At 38.9% G+C, this 23,831-nt stretch overlaps 1 non-coding gene across 1 annotated transcript; it reads right to left on the bottom strand.

Annotated features, from left to right (window-relative positions):
• Nucleotides 1-4,716: 4,716 nt before the first annotated feature.
• Nucleotides 4,717-4,827, bottom strand: LOC119048573 (U6 spliceosomal RNA). Its single transcript, XR_005082367.2, has one exon. It is a non-coding gene; the product is annotated as a U6 spliceosomal RNA (small nuclear RNA).
• Nucleotides 4,828-23,831: the final 19,004 nt, after the last annotated feature.

Below are 23,831 nucleotides of genomic sequence, written 5' to 3'. Positions count from 1 at the left end.
CCCCTTTGTCAAATATTAATTGACTATAGAGAGTTGGGTTGATTTCTGGGCTCTCTGTTCTGTTCCATTGGTCTATGTGCCTGTTTTTATGCCAGTACCAGGCTGTTTTGATTACAGTGGCCTTGTAATACAGTTTGATATCAGGTATTGTGATCCCTCCTACTTTGTTCTTCTTTCTCAAAAGTGCACCTGCTATTCTGGGTTGTTAATGGTTCCATATAAATTTTTGAAGTGTTTGTTCTATGTCTGTGAAATATGCCATTGGTACTTTAATAGATATTGCATTGAATGTGTATATTGCCTTGGGTATATGGACATTTTGGTGATGTTAATTCTTCCAATCTATGAACAAGGTATATGTTTCCATTTGTTTGTGTCTTCCTTGATTTCGTTCTTCAGGGCTGTGTAGTTTTCTGCATACAGGTTTTTTACCTCCTTAGTTAGGTTTATTCCCAGATATTTCATTTTTCTTTTTGCTATATTGAATGGGATTTTTTCCTTGATTTCTGCTTCTGCTGATTCATTGTTGGTATAAAAAAAAATGCCTTTGATTTCTGGATATTGACTTTGTCACCAGCTGTTTTGTCAAACTCATTAATTAGTTTGAGCAGTTTTGGGGTAGAGTCTATAGGATTTTCCATGTACACTATCATGTCATCTGCAAACAGTGACAGTTTTGCTTCCTCCTTTCCTATTTGGATGCCTTTTATTTCCTTTTCTTGCCTGATCACTCTGGCTAAAACTTCCAATACTATATTGAACATAAGTGGTGAAAGTGGACATCCTTGTCTTGTTCCTGAGCTTAGTGGAAAAGCTTTTAGTTTTTCCCATTGAGTATGATGTTGGCTGTAGGTCTCTCATATATGGCCTTTATGATATTGAGAAATGCTCCCTGTATTCCCACTTTGCTGAATGTTTTTATCATAAATGGGTGTGGTACCTTATCGAAAGCTTTTTCCACATCTATTGATATGATCATGTGATTTTTGTCTTTGCTTTTGTTTATGTGATGTATTACATTTACTGATTTGTGAATATTGGACTATCATTGCATACCTGGGATGAATCCCACTTGGTCATGGTGTATGATCTTTTTGATATATTGTTGGATGTGATTTGCCAATATTTTATTCAGGATTTTAGCATCTATGTCCATCAGCGATATTGGCCTGAAGTTTTCTTTCTTTGTTGTATCTCTATCTGGTTTGGAATTAAGATGATGTTGGCTTCATAAAAAGAATTTGGGAGTTTTCCATCCTTCTCGATTTTTTGGAATAGTCTGTGGAGAATAGGGGTTAGCTCTTCCTTAAATGCTTTGTAGATTTCTCCTGTGAAACCATCTGGTCCAGGGCTTTTGTGTGATGGGAGTTTTTTGATTACTGCTTCAATTTCTTTTGCTGTTATTGGTGTATTTAGATTTTCTGCTTCTTTTTCACTGACTTTTGGAAGATTGTATTTTTCTAAAAATATGTCCATTTCCCTTAGGTTTTCAAATTTTTTGACATACAGTTCTTCATAGTAATTTCTTAGAATCCCTTCTACTTCTGTGGTATCAGTTGTAATCTCTCCTCTTTCATTTCTGATTGTGTTTATTTGTGTTCTCTCTCTTCTTTTCTTGATGAGCCTACTTAAAGGCTTGTCTATTTTGTTTATCTTCTCAAAGAACCAACTCCTGGATTCATTGATCCTTAGAATTGTGCTTTTAGTTTCCATATCATTTAATTCTGCTCTAATCTTGGTTATTTCCTTCTTTCTTCTTGCTCTGGGCTGTCTTTGTTGTTGTTCCTCAAGTTCTTGCAGGCATAAGGTTAGGTTGTTTGTTTGAAATGTTTCTATCTTCTTTAGGTAGGCCTGTATTGCTATAAACTTCCCTCTCAGGACTGCCTTCCCTGTTTCCCATAAGTTTTGGGTTGTTGTGAGATCATTTTCATTTGTTTCCAAAAACTTTTTGATTTCTTCCCTAATTTCATTCTTCACCCATTCGTTGTTTAATAGCCTACCATTCGGTCTCTATGATTTTGGGTGCTTTGGGTTTTTTTCTTTGGGGTTGGTTTCCAATTTTAGTCCCTTGTGGTCAGAGAAGATGCTTGGTATGATTTCAATTTTCTTGAATTTTTTGAGGCTTGTTTGTGTCCTATCATGTGGTCTATCTTTGAAAATATTCCATGTGCATTTGGAAAGAATGTGTATTTAGCTTCTTTGGGATGAAGGGCTCTATATATATATCAGTTAAGTCCATTTCATCTAGGGTGTTGTTTAATGCCACAATATCTTTGTTGATAATTTGTTTGGAAGATCTGTCCATTTTTGATAGTGGGGTGTTAAATTCCCCCACTATAATTGTGTTGCCATCTATATCTTTCTTGAAGTCCTCTAAGATTTTCTTGATATATTTGGTTGCCCCTATATTTGGTGCATATATGTTTACAATGTTAATGTCTTCTTGGTGGATTTTTCCCTTGAGTATAATGAAGTAACCTTCTGGGTCTCTCTTTATGGCCCTTTTTTGAAGTCTATTTTGTCTGATATGAGAATTGCTACCCCAGCTTTGTTTTCTTGTCTGTTTGCTTGGAAAACTTGTTTCCAGTCTTTCACTTTTAGTCTGTGATGGTCTTTTGTCCTGAGGTGGGTCTCTTGTAAGTAGCATATGTGTGGGTCTTGCTTTCTTATCCATGCAGATATTCTGTGCCTTTTGATTGGAGCATTTAATCCATTTATGTTTAAGGTTATCATTGATAGGTACTTATTCATTGCCATTTTTGTGCCTGTGTTCCTCTCTGTTCATCTCTTTTCCTTCCTTTCCTTAAAGCAGTCCTTTTAATATTTCTTGTAGAGCCAGTTTGTTGGAGGTATATTCTTTCAGCGTTCTTTTGTCTTGGAAGCTCTTTATTTGGCCATCTATCTTGATTGAGAGCCTTGCTGGGTAAAGTAGCCTTGGTTGTAGGCCTCTGGTTCTCATTATTTGAAATATTTCTTGCCATTCTCTTCTTGCTTGAAATGTTTCCATTGAGAAGTCAGTAGCTAACCTTATTGGGGCTCCCTTGTATGTTACTTCTTTTTTCTCCCTTGCTGCCTTTAAGATTCTCTCTTTGTCTTGGAATTTTGCCATTTTGATGATGATATGTCTTGAAATGAGCCTCCTTGTGTTCCTCTTGATCAGGACTCTCTGTGATTACTGGATTTGTGTCACTTTTTCTCTGTTTAAATTAGGGAAATTTTCTCTCATTACTCTTTCATATATGTTTTTTATCCCTTCTTCTTCTTCTTGTCCTTCTGGTATTCCTATTATTCAGATATTATTATGCTTCATATTGTCTTGCATTTCGCTTAATCCCTCTTCATTCTCTCTGAGCTTCTTTTCATTTTCTTCCTCTTTCTGTGAGATGTTTTCTACTTTGTCCCCCAAGTCACTAATCCTATCCACCTCCTCATCATTTCTACTTTTGAAACTGTCTACTCTGTTCTTCAATTTGGAAATTGTATTCTTCATTTTCTCTTCTCCCTTGCTGATAGTTTTCATTTTCTTTTTCATGTTGATAGAGTCTGCAGTGAGAGCATTGCAGCTCCCCTGTAGTTTCTGGTAGCTCTTTGTGAGCTCTTTGAATTTCATGATAACTAGTGCTTTTTATTCACTATCTGAGAGTTGATGATCCTCTGTTTCATCTAACATTCTTTCTGAAGCTTCTACTTTTTCTCTCATTTGGCGATTGTTTCTTTGTCTTCCCATTGTTTGTGAGACTTCTTGTTAGCCTCAGCTTCTAAAATTGATCTGTTCTGACTCCCTGGGTTTATGTTGTGAACTTTTGTTGTATAATACCTGTGAATTTCAGTGGTGCAGACTCCTTCAGGTATCTTGATGTTCTCCATTTCTACCTCCTCCTTTTATCGTGTATGTGTAATCAGTTGGAGGGGGTGGCAAAATGGTTTTTGACAGCAGAAGAGTATTTTATGATACTGACTGCCGCAGCCGGTATAGAGGATATAGTCGATCTTTGGCTATATCTAGTGTTAACCATATTCTTCAACCCAACTTGCCACTTTTACAAGAGGATGGATAAAAGGTAAGCCTCTTGTCGGGGAGTGAAGGCTTGTTAGTTGGAACTAGAAAGCAGTGAGTTTGCAGATGTTCAGACTTTGAGATAAGGTGAGCGTAAGGAACAGTAAATAGGTGTAGTGTGTGAGCAAATAGAGTTAATCACTACAATAAAAAAAATTCAGGGAACTTTAAAGTGGGCTAATATCCGGGAGATTGGTTGTGAAGTATTTACAGTTGTATAGAATAGCCATTATTTACCCTAATATTAAATTAGCAATCATATGACAAACTCTGTGTGATCTGTCTGAGTAGGGGGTATACAGCTTTAGGTAGTGTGCTAAAGGAAAACAAGTGGTGTGGAGTATAGAGGATTAGCAAAGCACTGTGGAGGAAAGAACAGGGGGAGCCTGTCTAAAAATACAATATAACCACTCAAGACTAAGTAGCCTGTACAGACAGAGGAGGAATACAGAGATACTATTAAAATATAAAAGAAGTGAGAATAATGAGAAAATATGCAACAACTCGTTGCTTCTCTGCTATAGGAAAGTGAAATTTGTCTCTCTGTCTCTACTGTTGAGATGCCCCCTCTTTGGGTCCCACTCTGGTCCTTTCACAGTTCCCAGTTGTTTGTGTCTCTTGTGGATAAAAGAAAACAAAGCAACAGATGATCAAACAAACAAAATATGGAGTGCTTCACAAATTTGTGTGTCATCCTTGCACAGGGGCCATGCTAATCTTCTCTGTATCATTCCAGTTTTAGTATATGTGCTACCTACTTAAGTGAGCACTGTTGAAGCTTGTTATTTCTTATCATTTGGTCTATCTCTGAAAATGTTCTGTGTGCATGTGAAAAAAATATGTATTTTTGCTTCTTTGGTATGAAGGCTCTACATATATATAAATTAAGCGCATTTGATTTAGGGCATTGTTCAGTGCCACAATATTTTTGTTCATATTTTGTTTGGCAGATCTATCCATTAATAGTGGGGTGTTAAAATCCCCTGCTATAATTGTGTTATAGTCTGATTTTTTCAATGTCCTTTACAATTTTGGTTTCCAATCCTCATATATGCTGAGATACTGTTGTATGTTCACTCTGTTCCTCAGAAGATGGGCTAGATATTTTACCCATACACAGGGGGGAGTGGACTCTTCTCCCATTTATCTTGCTACCATCTTCCCTCATTCTATCTTCATCTATTAACTTTTTAATAGACATGGAAGCTACATACTCTATATTGAACACCAAATTGACTGAAATAAAGTTTAAAAAAAGAAAGAAGAAAAACTTCACAACAGTTTCAGCCATAGGGGTAAGAAGATAATACAGCAGTAAGCTATCCTCTGGCATTTTGAATGCCAACTCAGAGATCTTAAGTTATCACACAGCTTCCTCTATTCTCCTGAATATTCTCTCCTTCTGCTAGAATGAGACTTGCTTTATTAATTGCTTACCCAAGTAACCTTTTATTTTCCTAGAAGGCAAAAGATTTACCTGCAGGTCCTATTGGAACATGCATTCCAGCTCCAGATGTTTATAATATATTCAGGCAAACACAGAGGGGAACTGTTTTCTGCTAAGATCTACAAGCAAGTAAGTAAAATATTTTGGGCAGGTGAGATTCCAGGGTAGGAAATTAATGTTTAGCCAAATGGCCTGAGATCTCACTGGAGAAATTCCAGAGACAGTAATTACTTTAGATTTACTCTATTACCCTGGTTGTGAATAGGTGTACATTAGCATGTACTTTCAAATCTCTCCAAGGCTTTAATCACCATAGCCAATAAAACTGTCATCTCATTTGCTAATATTTAGAAATCTCTGGACTCTCTGGCTAAAGTTGTCTGAGATAATTAAATTGCCTTAGACTAGCAGAACCAGGAAAAGTTTTTATGACCATTAACTGCTCTTGTTGTACTTACATTGACACCTCAGTTAGAAATAAGCATCACCAAAATCAGGCAACACACTACCTAGCTTCAGACATTGAACCATCACATTCCTCTCTTTGAGAGAACTGAAGATTGGTTTGTGAGCCTATTTTCATGGATACCACAAAGATTCAGATCCATGTGAAGAGGGATTTTTAATTTAGGTATAACTATTCTTTTTTAAAATTATTTTACTGTTGTTATTCAACTACAGTTATCTGTGTTTTCTCTCACCCCTCCTCCCTAGCCCCTCCAAACCCACCTCCATCTCTTGCTTCTACCACCTGACCATTGGTTTTGTCCATGTATCCTTTATAGTAGTTCCTAAAAACTTTTCTCCCCTCTGTCTCCTCCCCCCTCCCTTTTAGCTATTGTTAGATTGCTCTTATTTTCAATGACTCTTAACCATTCTTTTCTTTATAATGCTTGTCTTTATTATTGCTTTGAATCTCTTTATAGCTTGCTTTTACCATGCCAGAAAAGTTGCACCTACTGAACAGGCACCTCTGAGAAATATACCTACTTTTAACTCATGAGATGTTGCTTTACAACAGTTCAGGTTTTCCATTCCCCCACAAGATTCAGAGAACACCAATAACTCCATAGATATGGAGTAAAAATTGACAGTGGGGAATTGTAAAAGGGAATAAAGACTTTATACTACACTGATTTACCACAAAAATAGAATTATAATAAAATATAATAACAAATTGATAAAAAGAACTCACATTCTGAGAGTTTCTTTGTAAGCATAGTGGAAGTTCCAGCAGTTCCAATTACTGCTTGTAAAAGATATGGCCTTGGCCATGACTTTCAGTGATACAGATCGCACAGCTGCAAGAATTTGGCTAGCACTGACCAGTTCTAGTATGCTGACATTGGAGATCCATAACAAAACCAACAAGCACACTGCCTGCTTGTCCACAGCCTCTTCCTCCTTATAAAAACCACTGCCTGCCCTGAGATGTTAAATGGACTTTGAGACAAGACTCCCTCATCTTCCAGGTTGTTGGTACTTGAATAAAATCTCTTTCCTTTACATTAACACATGCCTCTTGAGTCGGCTTTCAAAGCTTCAGACAGTCAGACCTGTATTCATTCAAATGAGAGATTGGTTGACAAATTGCAGTCCCTAATCTTCAAAACTTCTAACCTCTAACACCACTGAACTTCATCTACTAGATATGGACTGTCCTTAGACTTTTGTAGAGCCTTACACAGAACCTCCAAAACTGTATGCTCTTCTTCTATTAAAACTTTGTTAAAGTAAGGGAAAAGATGGTGGCTAGGTAGGTGGGAGCCAAGCCCACAGTTGTTGTGCCCAGCTGGAACACCTATCTGATCTTCTAAGGAATAGAGTGAACTGCAAACAGAACCCCAGCTCACATGAAGTTTGGAGGCCAATAACTGTAGAGGACATTGAAAAACAGTGAAAAGATTGCATTGGAACACTAAGGTCCCTGGGATCTGTACAGGGATCTAGGCTGCTGTGGCCCCCAGCCCAGTGCCTGCCACAGGATATGGGGAGGAGAGTTAGATCACCTCCTCTCTCCCCTACCAGAGTAAGGAGGGCAGCCCTGCACCATGAGGGATCTGGGTGCTAAAAGTCGCAGGGGGGAATAGAGACTAAGTGGGAGATGCACAGAGGCAGCGTACACCCGCTCGGACTGTGGATACTGGCTAGGTCATTACCAGAGAAATTGGAGTGCCAGGTGACACCTGGAGAAGGTAGAATTGGGCTGGGTTGGACCCTGATCCAAATAGTCTACAGACTGGTTAGAAAGTTGGGCTGTGTAAAAAGCCATGCACTAGTTAAGAATAGCGGGCAGCTGCTTTGTAAAGAATGCTTGCACAGGGGCTGGCTGGCCTGGAGAGTGATATGAGCTGAAATGGGCTTGGCTCTGGCAGCTTGCCAGCTGATTCTCCCAGCTGGTCCTGAGGCTAATTCTGGCTTCTCATGGTACCCCTCTCCCCAAGGCTGATTGGAATGAAATGCCCAAGCTTGACTCATGCTGCTCGACCAGAAACTGGGTTGCCAGTTTGAGTCAGGTGACTGAGTTGAGCCATGTCCTCAAGCTTGACTCATGCTGTTTGCCCAGAGGCTGAATAGCACCACGTGCTATGAGGCTGACTGGCACTCTTTGCCCAGCAGTGAGCTCTGGCCACAGTGAGCTCCAAAAGAGCAAGGAGGAGGCACACTGCATAGGCCTCAGCACAACTGCTGAATTAGGCACAGTCACATGGACAATGAGGGGCTGGCAGCTCACAGAGGACCTGGGCTGGAGGATGGGCAACTGTGAATATTGTGGCCCATACCTGGTCCTCAACCATGGGAAACCATAGTGTTGGGAACCACACTGCCTGGTTTCAGGAGCTGTAAATCACCCATGGATAAGGCTGAATGAGCCGCCTCGGACTGTGAGCCACTGAGGAGACAAAGCTTATCTCCCTGGCAGCAGTGCTGCTTCTGCTTCATCCATCTCTGGCCCTCAATGCTTGGTTGGTTAATCAATGATGGGTAAGACCCCTCAGAGGGGGGGCAACCCAAGCCAGACATAATCACTTAGGGGGTCCTCAAGGAAGGACAGGGGGCACTGCAGCAAAGAGGAGGTGATTGGCCTTCACCCACCAGCTATTCTGACATAGCCTGAGTCCCCATTTCCATCTGAGAGAAGCGCTTTCTGGCTCTAATCCACTTAAGCCTAAAAACCTATGACGGGGAGGGTGGTGCATCCCTCTGCTGAATAGAGCAGGTTCTGGTGTGATCAGGCATAAGAAAGAATTTGTAAAGTCTTGTGAAGCCTGCTTTGCTAAGAGTGCTTTCATTCATATGATAAGGGTCCAAGCAGGAAATGAGTATGTCTCCCAAAGTTTTTGCAACCCCCTTACCTGACAGACACTGACTCAGATTAAGCCCTCAGATTTCTTTGAAATGTTATCTATTGTTTGGTCCTTGTGGCCTGTCATTGATTGATGAGCTTTACCTGTATTCCTGTGTGTTACAAACTTAATAAAAGGGGTTGAGGAAGGAGCTCTTGGTACTTCTTCTTTGAAAGATTGACCACCTCTCTTCCCCAATAAGATAATGTCTTGGTAGTTTTATTTTTATCCATGGCAGATGGGCAGACTTGCATGCAAAGTTTCCCCCACACCTTAGGAAGGAAGAAAAGTGAAGCTCTGACCACCTCTTCCTGAGGCATCAAGCAAGACCAGCAGAACTCACTCAAAGGCTTTAAAGTCAGGAGGAGCCTTATTTTTTTCTGTCTTTTTTTTTCTTCACCCAAGTGAGACAATAAAACATGGAGTTATGAAAGGTTCAGAGACAGATCCAAATGGGGAGGACAGAAATAAACCCAAAAATTGAGAAGCTGAGACAAATGTCACTTTGTATCCCATATAAATGGCATTTTACTGTTTATCTGTATCATTATTTTTTGGTTGTTTTTACTTCCTTTATTTTATTGATATTGTTTTTATTTCTCTTCTTTCTGTTTAGTTTTCTTCATTTTTTTTGTTTAATTGAATTGTTTCACTGGTATTCCTTAAACTCTATTTATTGTATCTTAATTTTTCTTCTTTCGTTTCAGTCATTGTCCAAAAACACACTAATCTTGATTGTGTACTTTCTATTCTGGTTATCCAAATCACATATATCTTGTCATATTTTTGTAGTTGTAGTACTATTGGAAATAATTGTTGTTCCATACAATTGTAAATACTACACAACAGCCTTAACGAATCTTACCCCAGTTCGGCATATTCCTTAGCTTTATTGTTGTGGTTAACTCTATTCTCTCACACACTACATCTACTTTTTATCCTTTAATCTCACTGTATCTCATCATCTAACCTTGCACAAACACTCTGTTTTCCAGATTCAGCCCACAGTCATCCTCCCCTCTAATGAGAGTCTTATCTCTCTTTCACCTTTTATAAAAAGTGGCTAGCTGGGTGAAATGTCATAGTTAACACTGTACTTATCCAAATAATCTCCTATCTCTTCTCTACTTGCTGGTACTTTAAATCCCATAAAATATTCTCTCACTGTCTTAATATATTTTGCATACCCCCTGCCACTGATCATATACAAAATAAGTGGGAGATGCAAACATCAGTATACCATCTGGAGGAAAGAAACCACCAACAAAGAAACCACCGAAAGGTAAAAACTCAAGTACAACAAGAGAGGCCACACAAACAGAAGAAAGGGCAAACCTAGAGCATCCAGACAAGAAGATCAAAGAAATCAGACCACTGAACCCCATAGAATTCCTACCATAGAAGTTCACCCTACAAAGACAGCTAGCAAGGTGAAACATCAGCAAGTGCAGAAATAAACAAGATGCCTGACCTAAAGTGGAGAGACCAAAAAAGAACTTGAAATCAAAAGGAATGGAAGACTCCCAACTAAAAGAGCTAAATGAAAGGGAGGTAATCAAAATATCAGATATACATTTCAAAAGAATAGTTATAAAGATGCTCAAGGAAGGCATTACAAGAAACTAAGTGAGAACTACATCAGTATGAAAAATACATAGAACCTAACAACAAAAACCAGGGAGAAATGTACAATACAATCTCAGAATAAGAAACACACGGGAGGGGCCTCTCAACTTCAAGAGTCAAGAAATTATGTGAAAGATCATTATACTGATTTGAGAGTTCACCACACTGGTCAGATAAAGATAAATATCCTGCCCTGGCTGGTGTGGCTCAGTGGATTGAGCACTGTCCTGCAAACCACAGGGTCACTGGTTCGATTTCCAGTGAGGGCACATGCCTGGGTTGCAGGCCCAGTCCCCAGTAAGGGGGGTCCCCAGTAAGGAGGGTCCCCAGTAAGGAGAGGCAACCTTAAAATGATGTTTCTCTCCTTCCCTTCCCTTCTCTCTAAAAGTAAATAAATAAAATCTTTTAAAAAAAGAAACACACTACAAGGAATTACAAGCAAGCTAGATGAAGCAGAAAATCGAAGCAGTGAGCTCAAGAACAAGGTAGAAAAAAACAACCAGAAAAGGAAAAGAGACTCAAAAAGAATGGAGGTATTATGAGACCTGCAGGACAACATGAAATGTAATAATAGCCATATAATAGGAATTCCAGAAGGAGGAGAAGAGTAATGGATAGAAAACATGTTTTAAAAAGAAATAATGAAAATCTTCCCTAATTTGATGAGAGAAAAAGTCACATAAATCCAGGGAACACAGAGAATCCCAATCAAGAGTAACCCAAAGAGGCCCACCTCAAGACACATCATAATTAAAATGGAAAAATTCTAAGAAAAAGAGAGAATCTTAAAGGTAGCATGGGAGAAAGAGGAAGTAACATACAAGGGGCCCCAATAACACTAGCAACTGACTATTCAATTAAAATGCTCTAAGCCACAAGAGAATGGCAAGGAATATTCAAAGTAATGAGAAACAAAGGCCTCCAACCAAGACTATTCTCTCCATCAAGGCTCTCAATTAAAATGGAAGGCCAAATAAGGAGTTTCCCAGACAAAAGAAGCCCCAAAGAATACGCATCCTGGAAACCAACTGTACAAGAGATAGTAAAGGGTCTGCTTTAAGAAAGGAAAAAATAAAGAAAGAGGAACACAGGTATAAAAATGGCAATAAATAAGTACCTATTGATAATAACTTTAAGGGTAAATGGATTAAATACCCCAGTCAAAAGACACAGAATAGCTGAATGAATAAGAAATCATGACCCACACATACCCTGCCTACAAGAGACCCACCTAGAACAAAAGAACTACACAGACTGAAAGTGAAGGGCTAGAAACAAATATTCGAAGGAAGTGGACAGAATAAAAAAGCCGGGATGGCAATACTTATATCAGACAAAATAGACTTCAAAACAAAGGCTGCAAAAAAATTCATAAAAACACTTCACAATACTTGAGGGAGGAATCCATCAAGAAGACATAAACATTATAACCATATGTGTAAAGAACACAGATACACCCAATACATAAAAAAAAAATCTTGGAGGACTTCAACAAAGATATTGACAGCAACACAATTAGAGTAGGGGATTTTAACACCTCGCTGTCAAAAATGGATAGATCTTCCAAACAAAATATCAACAATTATATTATGGCATGGAACAATACCCTGAATCAAATACACTTAAAACAAATGTATATAGAACCATTCATCCCAAAGAAGCAAAATACACATTCTTTTCAAATGTACACAGAACATTTTCAGAGATAGACCACATGATAGGACACATAAAAACCTTCAACAAATTCAAGAAAATTGAATTCCTATCAAGCATTTTCTGTGACCACAAAGGATTGAAACTAGAAAACAAACCCCAAGGAAGAAAAACAGAACACTCAAACTCATGGATATTAAATAGCACGCTTTAAACAATGAATGGGTCAAGAATGAAATTAGTGAAGAAATCAAAAAGTTTCTAGAAACAAAAAAAAATGAACTCACAAAAATCCAAAACTTATGGGACACAACAAAGACAGTCCTGAGAGGGAAGTTCATAGTGATACAGGCCTACCTAAAAAAGATAGAAACATTTCAAACAAATAACCTAACCCTACACCTACAAAAACTGGGGGAACAACAACAAATTAGCCCAGAGCAAGTAGAAGAAAGGAAATAAACAAGATCAGAGCTGAATCAAACAACATAGAGACTAAAAGCACAATTCTAAGAATCAATAAATCCAGCAGATGAGCCCTGGCTGCTGTAGCTCAGTGGATTAAGCGCGGGCCTGCGAACCAGACAATCGCGGTTCAATTCCAAGTCAGGGCACATTCCTGGGTTGCAGGCTGGTTCCCTGCAGGCCAGTTCCCAGCAGGGGATGCATGAAAGGCAACCATACATTGATGTTTCTCTCCCTCTCTCCTTCCCTTTCCCTCTAAAGATAAAATAAATAAAATATTTTTTAAAAAATAAATAAATCCAGCAGGTGATTCCACAGAAATACAAAGGATTGTAAGGAATTACTACAAACAACAATATGCCAAGAAATTTGAAAACCTAGGTGTAATGGAGAAGTTTCTAGACAAATGCAATCTTCTAAAACTGAATCAAGAAGAAATCCTGAATAGACCACTAACAGCTGACAAAATTGAAGCAGTAGTCAAAAAATTTCCAACAAAGGAAATCCCTGAACCAGACAGTTTCACAGGAGAATTCTACAAATCATTTAAAGAATTGCTAACCCCTACAATTCACAGATATTTTCAAAAAAATCAAAGAAGATGGAAGACTCCCATACTTTTCTTATGAAGCCAGAATCATGCTATTCCCAAAACCAGATAAAGACACAACAAAGAAAGAAAACTTCAGGCCAATATTCCTAATGAACTTAGACACTAAAATGTTCAACAAAATATTGCCAAACTGCATTCAGCAATGCATTAAAAAGATCATATACCATGATCAGGTGGGATTCATCGCAAATATGGAAGGATGGTACAATATTCACAAATCAATAAACATAATACATCACATAAACAAAAGCAAAACAAAAAGCACATGATTATATCAATAGATGTGGGAAAAGCATTTGATAAGGTATAGCAACTATTTATGATTAAAATTCTCAGTAAAATGGGGTTAGAAGGAGCATTCCTCAAACTAATAAAAGCCATATATGAGAGATGTACAGCCAACATCATACACATTGGGCAAAAACTAAAAACTTTCCACTAAGATCAGGAACAAAATAGATTGTCCACTTTCTCCATTTCTATTGTATATAGTATTGGAAGTCCTAGCCATAGCAATCAGACAAGAAAAGGAAATAAAATGAATCTAAACTGGAAAAGAGGAAACAAAATTGTTGTTTGCAGATGACATGACAGTGTATATATGAAATCCTATAGACTCCAAAATAACAATGCTCAACTTAATAAATGAATTTGGCAAAAGAGCCAGAAAGAAAGTCAATATTCAGAAATCAAAAGCATTTTTATACACCAACAATGAAAGGTCAGAAACAGATATCACAAAAAATATCCCATTTGATATACTTACGAGAAAAATAAAGTACCTAGAAATAAACATATCCAAGAAGGTAAAAGACCTCTACTCTTAAAATTACACAAAACTGAAGAAATTAAGGAAGACACAAACAAATGGAAGCATATACCATGTTCATGGATTGGAAGAATTAATATCATCAATATCCATACTACCCAAAGCAATATATAGATTCAATGCAATCCTTATTAAAGTACCAATTACATATTTCACAGATACAGAACAAACATTTCTGAAATTTATACAGAACCATAAACAACACTGAATAGCTGCAGAAATTTTGAGAAAGAACAATCAAGAAGGAAGGATCACCATACCGGATATGAAACTGTATTATAAGGCCACTATAATCAAAACAGCCTGGTACAGACATGAGAACACACAAATATACTAATGGAACAGAACAGACAGCCCAGAAATAAACCCAAGTCTCTATAGTCAATTAATATTTCACAAAGGGGGCAGCAGCATAAAATGAGGTAAAAATAGCATCTTCAATAAATAGTGTTGGGAGATCTGGACAGCTACATGTAAAAAATGAAACTTTGTATATTTTGGAGATTAAACATTTGTCTGTGGTATCATTGGCAAATATATTCTCCCATACAGTTGGTTGTCTTGCTAATTTAATACTGTTTTCTTTAGTCACACAGAAGCTTTTTATTTTGATGAGATCCCATTTGTTTATTCTTTCCTTTATATTACTTCCTCTAGGGGACATATCAGTAAATATGATGCTGCATGAAATATCTGAGAAGACAACCAACCCAATTAAAAAATGGGAAAAGGACTTGAACAGACACTTCCCCAAGGAAGACATACAGAACATCCAGAGACACATGAAAACATGTTCAATATCACTAGCCCTCAGAGAGATGCAAATTAAAACCACAATGAGATACCACTTTACACTGGTCAGGATGGCTATCATAAACAAAGCAACAAAAAACAAATGTTGGAGAGGTTGTGGGGAAAAGGGAACCTTAGTTCACTGTTGGTAGGATTGCAGACTGGTGCAACCATTATGGAAAACAGTAGACTTCCGCCAAGATGGAGGCATAGGTGGATAAGCCGTGCCTTCTCACGCAACCAAGTTTAGAGACAACTAAATATTAGCAACAGAAAACACAGCCAGAACACAGAAAATTGAACTTTTCCGAAGTCTGTTAACAACAAATTCTTCACCCTGACTGGTAAGGGGTAAAACCAGCAGCTGGTTGAGTGGGGTTGCACAGGAAAACTCGGTCAGACGGACTCAGGCGCAGAATCCAGGCACAGGGTTGGACCCAGTGAACTATCCAGCGAGCGACCAAACGATCAACCGCGGGGAAACAGCGAGGGAGCAGGGCTGCGGGTTGACTGTGGTCACACATTGGTGCCTAGATAGACAAGCTAGGGAGAGGGCGATTGGACTGGGACCCAGCCGGTCCCTGAGGCAAGCGACAGGGAGGGCGCCACCATTTCCCTGCTCTGACCCCACCTCCACATACAGTGTCACAACCCAGTGACCTGGGAGTCCAAGGCGCCGCTCCTCACACTTAAAGAGCGGGAACAGACCAAAAATGCTCAAGAAGATCTCAAAGCCCCAGAGCCTACAAATCTAAGTGATGAAGAAATAGCAAAACTCTCAGACGCACAATTTAAAACACTGGTGATCAGGATCCTCACAAAACTGGTTGATTATAGCCACAAATTAGACAAACATATGAAGGCGAAACTAACTGAAATGAATGGAATTGCACAGGAAACCAATAGCAATGAAAAGGAAACTGGGACTCAAATCAATGGAGTGGACCAGAAGAAAGAAAATAATGGCCAAACAAAAAGAGTCAAGAAGCAAGAATTCAAAGAAATGAGGAGAGTCTTAGGAACCTCCAGGACATCTTTAAACACTCCAACATCCAAATTATAGGGGTACCAGAAGGGGGAAAGGAACAGCCACCAGTGGAAAACTTATTTGAACAAATAATAAAGGAGAATTTCCCCAATCTGGCAAAGGAAATAGACTTCCAGGAAATCCAGGAAACTCAGAGTCCCAAAGAAGTTGGACCCAAGGAGGAACACACAAAGGCACATCATCATTACATTAGCCAAAATTAAAATGGAGAGAATCCTAGAAGCAGCAAGAGCTAAGGGGACAGTCCCTACAAAAGAGTCCCCATCAGACTGTCAGCTGATTTCTCAAAAGAGACCTTACAGGCAAGAAGGGGCTGGAAAGAGGTATTCCAAGTCATGAAATCCAAAGACCTACAACCAAGATTGCTCTATCCAGCAAAACTTTCATTTAGAATGGAAGGACAGATAAAGTGCTTTTCAGATAAGATAAAATTCAAGGAGTATATCATCACCAAGCCCTTATTATATGAAATGTTAAAAGAACTTATTGAAGAAAAAGAAGTTAAAGAAACATGAACAGTGAAAGGACAGCAAACTCACAGTTATTAACAACCACACCTAAAACAAAAGCAAACTAAAAGGACAGCTAGATCAGGAGTGGAAACATAGAAATGAAGATCTCAAGGAGGGTTAGCAACAGGGGAGTGGGAGGAGGAGAAGGAGGGAGAAGGTACAGAAAATAAGTAGCATAGACAGTAGATAGAAAATAGATGGGGCGGCAAGAATAGCATGGGAAATATAGAATCTAAAGAACTTGAGACATATGGACATAAACTAAAGGGGGGTAATGGTGGGGATGGAGGGTAGGGTGGAGGGGAATGAAGGGGGGAATAGAACAACTGTAACAGCATAACCAATAAAAATTTTTTTTAAAAAAGAAAACAGTATGGAATTTTCTCAGAAAAATAAAAATCGACCTGCCTCTTGACCCAGCAATTCCACTGCTAGGATTATATCCTAAGAATCCTAAAACATCAATTCAAAGAACCTATCCACCACAATGTTCATAGCAGTACAATTTACAATAGCCAAGAGTTGGAAGCAACCTAGGTGCCCATCAGTAAATGAATGGATCAAAAAATTGTGGTACATATACACAATGGAATTCTATGAAGCAGAGAGAAAGAAGGAGCTACTACCCTTTGCAAAAACATGGATGGAACTGGAAAGCATTGTGCTGAGTGAAATAGGCCAGATGTTGAAAGACAAATACCATATGATCTCACCTTTAACAGGAAGCTAAATAACAAAACAAACAAGCAAGCAGAATAAAAACAAAGACATTGAAAAACAGAATAGGGGGACAGTGACCAGAGGGGAGGGCAGGGAATTTAAGGGGGAAAAAAGGGGAGGGATTTGGAGGAACAGGTACGAAGGGCACAAGGACAAGAACTAAGGGGGGTGGAAATGGGAGGGAGGTGGGGAGCATGGGGCAGGGGAGGCTGGGATGGGAGAAATAGACAGAAAACTGTACTTGAAGAATAATTAAATAAAATTTTTTTAAAAAATGAAACTTGATCACCAATTTACATGACATACAAAGATCAATTCAAGATTGATAAACACTTAAATACAAGTATATTAATATATTCTTATTATACTTAAATATAAGTAGTGACACAATAAAAGCCCCTCAAAAGAACATAGGGAGGAAAAGTTCACACAGCAATATTTTCATGGATATATCCCCTAGAGTAAGGGACATAAAGGAAAGAATAATTAAATGCCATATCATCAAAATAAAAAGCTTCCTCATGGTTAAAGAAAACAGCATTAAAATAAGAAGAAAACCAACGATATGGGACAACATATTTGCCAATAATACCCCAGACAGGAATTTGAGCTCCAAAATATGTAAAGAACTCACACAGTTCTAGTCTAGGAAGACAAGCAACCTAATGTAAAAAATGGGCAAAGGACTTGAACAGACACTTCTCTAAGGAGGACATACAGAGGGTCCAGAGACATAGGAAAAGATGTTACATATCACTAGCCATCAGAGAGATGCAAATTAAAACCAGAACGAGATACCACTTCACACCAGTGAGAATGGCCATCATAAACAAAGCAAAAAACAACAAGTTTTTTGAGAGGTTGTGGAGAAAAGGGAACCCTACTATACAGTTGGTGGGATTGCAGACTGGTGCAACCACTGTGGAAAACAGTATGGAATTTCCTCAGAAAACTAAAAATGGAATTGCATTTTGACCCAGCAATTCCAGTGATAGGATTATATCCTAAGAACCCTGAAACACTGATCCAAAGGAACTTATGCACTTTGTGTTCATAGCAGCACAATTTACAATAGCCAAGTGCTGGATGGAACCTCAGTGCCCATCAGTAAATGAATGGATCAAAAAACTATTTTAGGGACTTGCAGCCAAGATAGAGGTATACGGAGACACACTGTGCCTGCTTGCACAACCAAAAGAAGGAGGACAACAAATTCAAAAACAACAAAAAATTTAACTGTATGGATGTCCAACAACGAAGGAGTTAAAGAAGAAACAATCATCCAGATATGTAGAAGGGGTGGAGACAGGCAGCTGGGTGGAGATGACTCATGGCAAGGCAGTAGCTGAAGGATCAGGGTGGGCAAGGCGATGGCTCATGGTCAAAGCAGCAGCTGTCAAACCTGATGATGTGGCAGATCATGGACTTCGTGGTACCACATTCACAGCAGATAAACCAGGAGGAAAAACTGGGTAGCAAGACAGAACATGCAACCCAGAGTTCAAGCACAGGAAAATACAGCCTCAAACCTCTGATTAAAAACACCACTGGGGGTTGAGGCAGCAGTGGGAGAAACTCCCAGCCTCACAGGAGAATTCACTGGAGAGACCAAGAGGGTACTAGAACATGCACAAGCCCACCCACCCAGAAATCAGCAGCAGAATGGCCTCATTTGCTTGTGGGTTACAGGGGAAGTGACTGGAAACTACAGAGTAGAGCAAGCAGCATTGTTACCTCTCATGCCCCTTCCCCACATATAGTATTAGAACACAGTCATGGGTTTCCCTGTCCTGGTAAAACCTAATCCTCCACTGTTACTATTTATTTTTTTTAAGATTTTATTTATTTATCTTTAAAGGGGAAGGGAAGGAGAGAGGGAGAGAAACATCAATGTATGGTTGCATTTCGTGCATCCCCACTGTTACTATTTAACAGGCTCACCAAGACAAAAAAAAAATGGCCCAAATGACAGAACAGATTAAAGCTCAAGAAAAAAATACATCTAAACAACAAAGAGCCAAAATATCACATACACAGTTCAAAACCCAGGTAATCTGGATGTTCACAGAATTGGTTGAATATGGTAGCAAATCAAAGGGAAAAAAATGAAGGCTATGGTAATTGAAATAAATGAAAATGTGCAGGGAACCAACAGTGATAGGAAGGAAACTGGGACTCAAATCAATGGACCAGAAGGAAGAAAGAAATATTCAACCAGAACAGAAAGAAGGAACAAGATTTCAAATAAATGACCTCCAGGAAAACTTTAAATGTTCCAACATCTGACTCATAGGGGTGCCAGAAGGAAAAAAGAAAGAGCAAGAAATTGAAAACTTATCTGAAAATATAATGAAGGAGAACTTCCTTAACTGGCAAAGGAAATAAACTTCCAGAAATTCCAAGAAGCTCAGAGAGTCCCAAACAAGTTGGACCCGAGGAGGAACACACCAAGGCATATCATCATTTAGTTACCAAAGATTAAAGATGAGGAGAGAATCTTAAAAGCAACAAGAGAAAAGGAGACAGTTACCTACAAAGGAGTGCCCATAAGGCTGTCAGCTGATTTCTCAAAAGAGAACTTACAGGCAAGAAGGGGCTAGAAAGAAGTGTTCAAACTCATGAAAGGCAAAGACCTACATCCAAGATTACTCTTTCCAGGAAAGCTATCATTTAGAATGGAAGGGCAGATAGAGTGCTTCCCAGATAAGGCCAAGTTAAAGGAGCTTATCAAAATCACCAAGCCCTTATTATATAAAATGTTAAAGGGACTTATCTAAGAAAAATATCAAAACTATGAATAGAACAAACAAGCAAAATATAACCAAAGACACTGAAATTGAGAACAGGTTGACAGTGACCAGAGGGGAGGGAATTTTGGGGGAAAAGAGTGAAAGGTTAACAGGAACAAATATAAAGGACACATGGACAATAACGGGGGGGGGATGAAAATGGGAGGGAGATGGGGAAGGCTGGGGGATTGGGCTAGGTTGTGGGGAAAAGGCAGAAAACTATACTTGAACAACAATTTTAAAAAAGAATAAAACAATTAAGATTTAAAAAACTATGAACAGTAAAATGACAACAAACACACAGTTATTAACAACTGAACCTTAAACAAAAAAAACAACTAAGCAAACAACTAGAACAGGAACAGACTCACAGAAATGAGGATCACATGGAGGGTTATAAGTGGGAGAGTGGGTGGAGATAGAAGGGGAAAAAGTACAGAGAAAAAGTAGTATAAATGGTAGGTAGAAGATAGACAGGGGGAGGTTAAGAATAAATAGTATAGGAAATGTAGAAGCCAGAGAACTTATATATATATGATTCATGGGCATGAAATAAAGAGGGGGAATGCAGGTGGGAGGGGATGAATTGGATAGATGGGTATAAAGTGGGTGAAATGGGACAACTGTAATAGCATAATCAATAAAACATACTTTAAAAACTATTGTACATTACACAATGGAATACTAAGCAGCAGAAAGAAGGAAGTCCTACCATTTGTGACAGCATGGATATAACTGGAGAACACTATGCTAAGTGAAATAAGCCAGGAAGTGAAGGACAAATATCATATAATTTCAACTTTAAGTGGATCCTAATCAACAAAACAAACAAGCAAGCAAAATATAACCAGAGACATTGAAATTAAAACAAGTGGACAGTAACCACAGGAGAGATGAAAAGGGATAATAGGGGTTGGGGAGGGAAGGATTTTCAGGAACAATAAAGGACACATGGACAAAACCAAGAAGTAGTGGAATCAGGGGGTGGAGGTGGAGATGGCTGGGGTTAGGGAAAAGGGCAGAAAACTGTACTTGAACAACAATAAAATTGTTTTTTTAAACTTTTTAAAATTAACATTTGTCAATTGGACCATAGAGTGTCAGATGAGCATGGTTTAAGAATAGAACATAGGGATATTTAAATCAAGATATTTATTATTGAAAGTTCCTGGAAGAATTATGTGGCATGCATTGAGGGTCTGCACAGAGAGGTCAACACAGGATACAAGCAGAGAGCAGCAGAATCTGAAACACATGCATTTATTGGAGCCCATATGTAGAGTGCTTTGGGGTTCCTAGGCTAGAGCTGGAGTGGTTGATTCAAATTAAAAGAGCAGCTTTGGTAAGGGGTCTTATCTAAAAGGCAGGTAAGGCATATAAACCTAGGAAGTGGTGGAGACTATTGCTCACAAAGGCTGTTGGGGATGTCATATCAGGAACTTACATTTGTTTGTAAGTCTGAAGGCTGCTGTTTGAGCATTTGATCACAGGAGAGGGCTAGTATCAGTTTAAAATTCTAGCCGTCCACTTGGCCAAACAAAACGGATGTCGAGTGTAGGGGACCAGTTTGTCTTGGCCTGGCAAATGTGACTCAGCTCTGTATGAAAAACCTACAGAAGCGAAGTGGTGGGCAGGAGCCAGATCTTCAAACTGAGTTTTCCCGTGGGAATCAGGCCTAAAAAATACTTACAGACTGTTATGGCTTGCTTTTGCTAAAACTCCCCCACCCTGGTCTAAAGCAACAGATGTATATTTTTTATCCTCAAGATAACTTCCAAAGCCTGTGTGAGCTCTCCCAAGGACAGAGCTAATCAGCTCATTGCCATCCTCCTCTGCATGTTATTTTTATTTCCTTGATTGTACCTAGATTGTAGAAAATAATGTTCTATATGATAGATAATAAATATTTCTTTGATGTAAGACCCAATGAAAACAATAAAAGCCTGTTTAGGCAAGGATCAGGTGCTCCCCTCTTGAGGGAGTGGCCGAGGCACCATAGGTACTCTCCCCTTGAGAGAGTAGTCATGTCTGTTCCCTTTTTCCACACAAGATTGTTGTCGTCTGTGCATTTATTCTCATCATCAACCACAACAGGCAGACTCTGCTGGCCAGGGTCTCTAACAGTCAAAGCAGCAACACCATGGGGTAGCTTAACTAAATGCTCAAAAGACCCTTTATCATAATCTGCTATCCCTATACTCCTCGCATTCTTATCCTACTCTATATCCTTTAAGCTCTGGATTCCACTTTCTTTATGATGTAATGATTCACTTAATAACTCCTTTAAAGTGCCTCAGCTATGTTCACAGTCAGTTCTCTCTCCTTTTCCCTAAAGTTTCTCTCCTTTACCACTGTCCTTAACACCCCAGGCATCTCCTCTCCACATGCCTTGTCTTTTCTCTCCTATATTTTCAAGTCACCTCCATCTCTCTCACTTTTTCTTCCATACTCACTGTTATTTTCTTCTGTTTTTCCCCATAACCTATTATAACATATTTTAGTCTTCCCATGTTTTCCATGGTTAAATAAATACATGTCTTAACTGCCTATTCCATTTCAGCAGTCACCTTATCATTCTCTTTCCCTTCACAATCAAGCAGTTTAAAACAATTGCCTGCATTCCTTGTTCCCATTTCCTAAAATTTCTAGCCTACCACAGCCAGGCTATAACCACTGTAATGAAAACATTTTATTTAAAATTACATAATCCTTCACACTGCTAAATTCAACTGATCTGTTTTTCAGTCATTCTCTTTCCTGAATTTCCCATTATATTTATTAAGATTTCCTTGATATTTCCTGCTCCCTTGGCTTCTGGAACAATACTGCTTCTACCTCTTTCATATTCCTCCAAGGTCCCCTTATGAGAGACACTTTTCCTGATTTAAAGAGAGCCTAAGAGCCTAAGAACCTCTGAGCCTAAGAGGTTGGGTGCACTGCCCATGGCCTTATTATCGTTTCATCCCACTTACCTGTTTCATTTATTTCATTCAATCCCATGTGTGCAGGAAAGGCTTGATTCAACAGGACTGGGCTTTACAAATCCTGCATATTCCAAAGACAGAGCTAGACATCACTTGCTGCCTAGATCACTTCTAAGCTCTTGGAATACCCTACCTGAGAAGAGTGTCTATTTTTCTGTGGCCTTGAACCATGCCAGATAGTTTATGCTAACAAAGTGATGCACGGTAGAGGTCTCAAACCACACAGTAGCAATTTGACTTCTGCAGAGGCTGAAGACTGAGTAGCTAAGGTCAGTCATGTGGAAACCTCATGACTCTGACAAAACCAAAGAAATAAACCCATGGATACCATAGCATTGGTGAGACCCCCTAGCTGGCAATCCTCCATACATGTTTTCACACATTGTCAGGATAAGTGAGTGCCATCTGCACAAATGCCCTGAAGGGGAAAATAAAAAACTTGTGACTGAACTCTGCCCTCCCAGCTTTTACCTATGCAGATTTTTGTCTCCTTTCACTATAACAATCCGTAATTGCATTAATTCAAAGTCTCTCTAGTGAATCATTAAACTTGAAGGTGGTCTTGGTGATGCCTAACTAAAATCATTATCATCAAAAGTTATATGCTAATGATTTATGAATCCATATTTTTTTCTGTACACTCTTCCTGAGCACCAGTTCTACACAGATATTATAACCAGATGTCTCAGTAGTGCTACAAATTTAAAATTTCAAAGATTTATCTCCTTATATTTTGCTCCAAACTCATTTATCTATATATTTTGCCACAAACCCAGTCAGCCATATCTAGAATTTGGCAGTTGTCATATTCCTACTTCTCTCTCATCTCCCAGACATAGCAGAAAGAGCTGCTCACTGAAATCTCCAGTTCTTTTTCTTCTCTCCATGCAAGGGCTTCCCTTGATAAAGGCCCCCACTGTTTCCCATTTCTGGACAGGTCTCCAGACTT

Source organism: Artibeus jamaicensis, unplaced genomic scaffold (genome assembly GCF_021234435.1).
Source record: "Artibeus jamaicensis isolate MK-2021 breed Jamaican fruit bat unplaced genomic scaffold, CSHL_Jam_final contig_687, whole genome shotgun sequence".
Taxonomy (NCBI): domain Eukaryota; kingdom Metazoa; phylum Chordata; class Mammalia; order Chiroptera; family Phyllostomidae; genus Artibeus; species Artibeus jamaicensis.
Note: the sequence above shows the minus strand (reverse complement) of the source record. Positions and strands in the feature narration are given on the sequence as shown.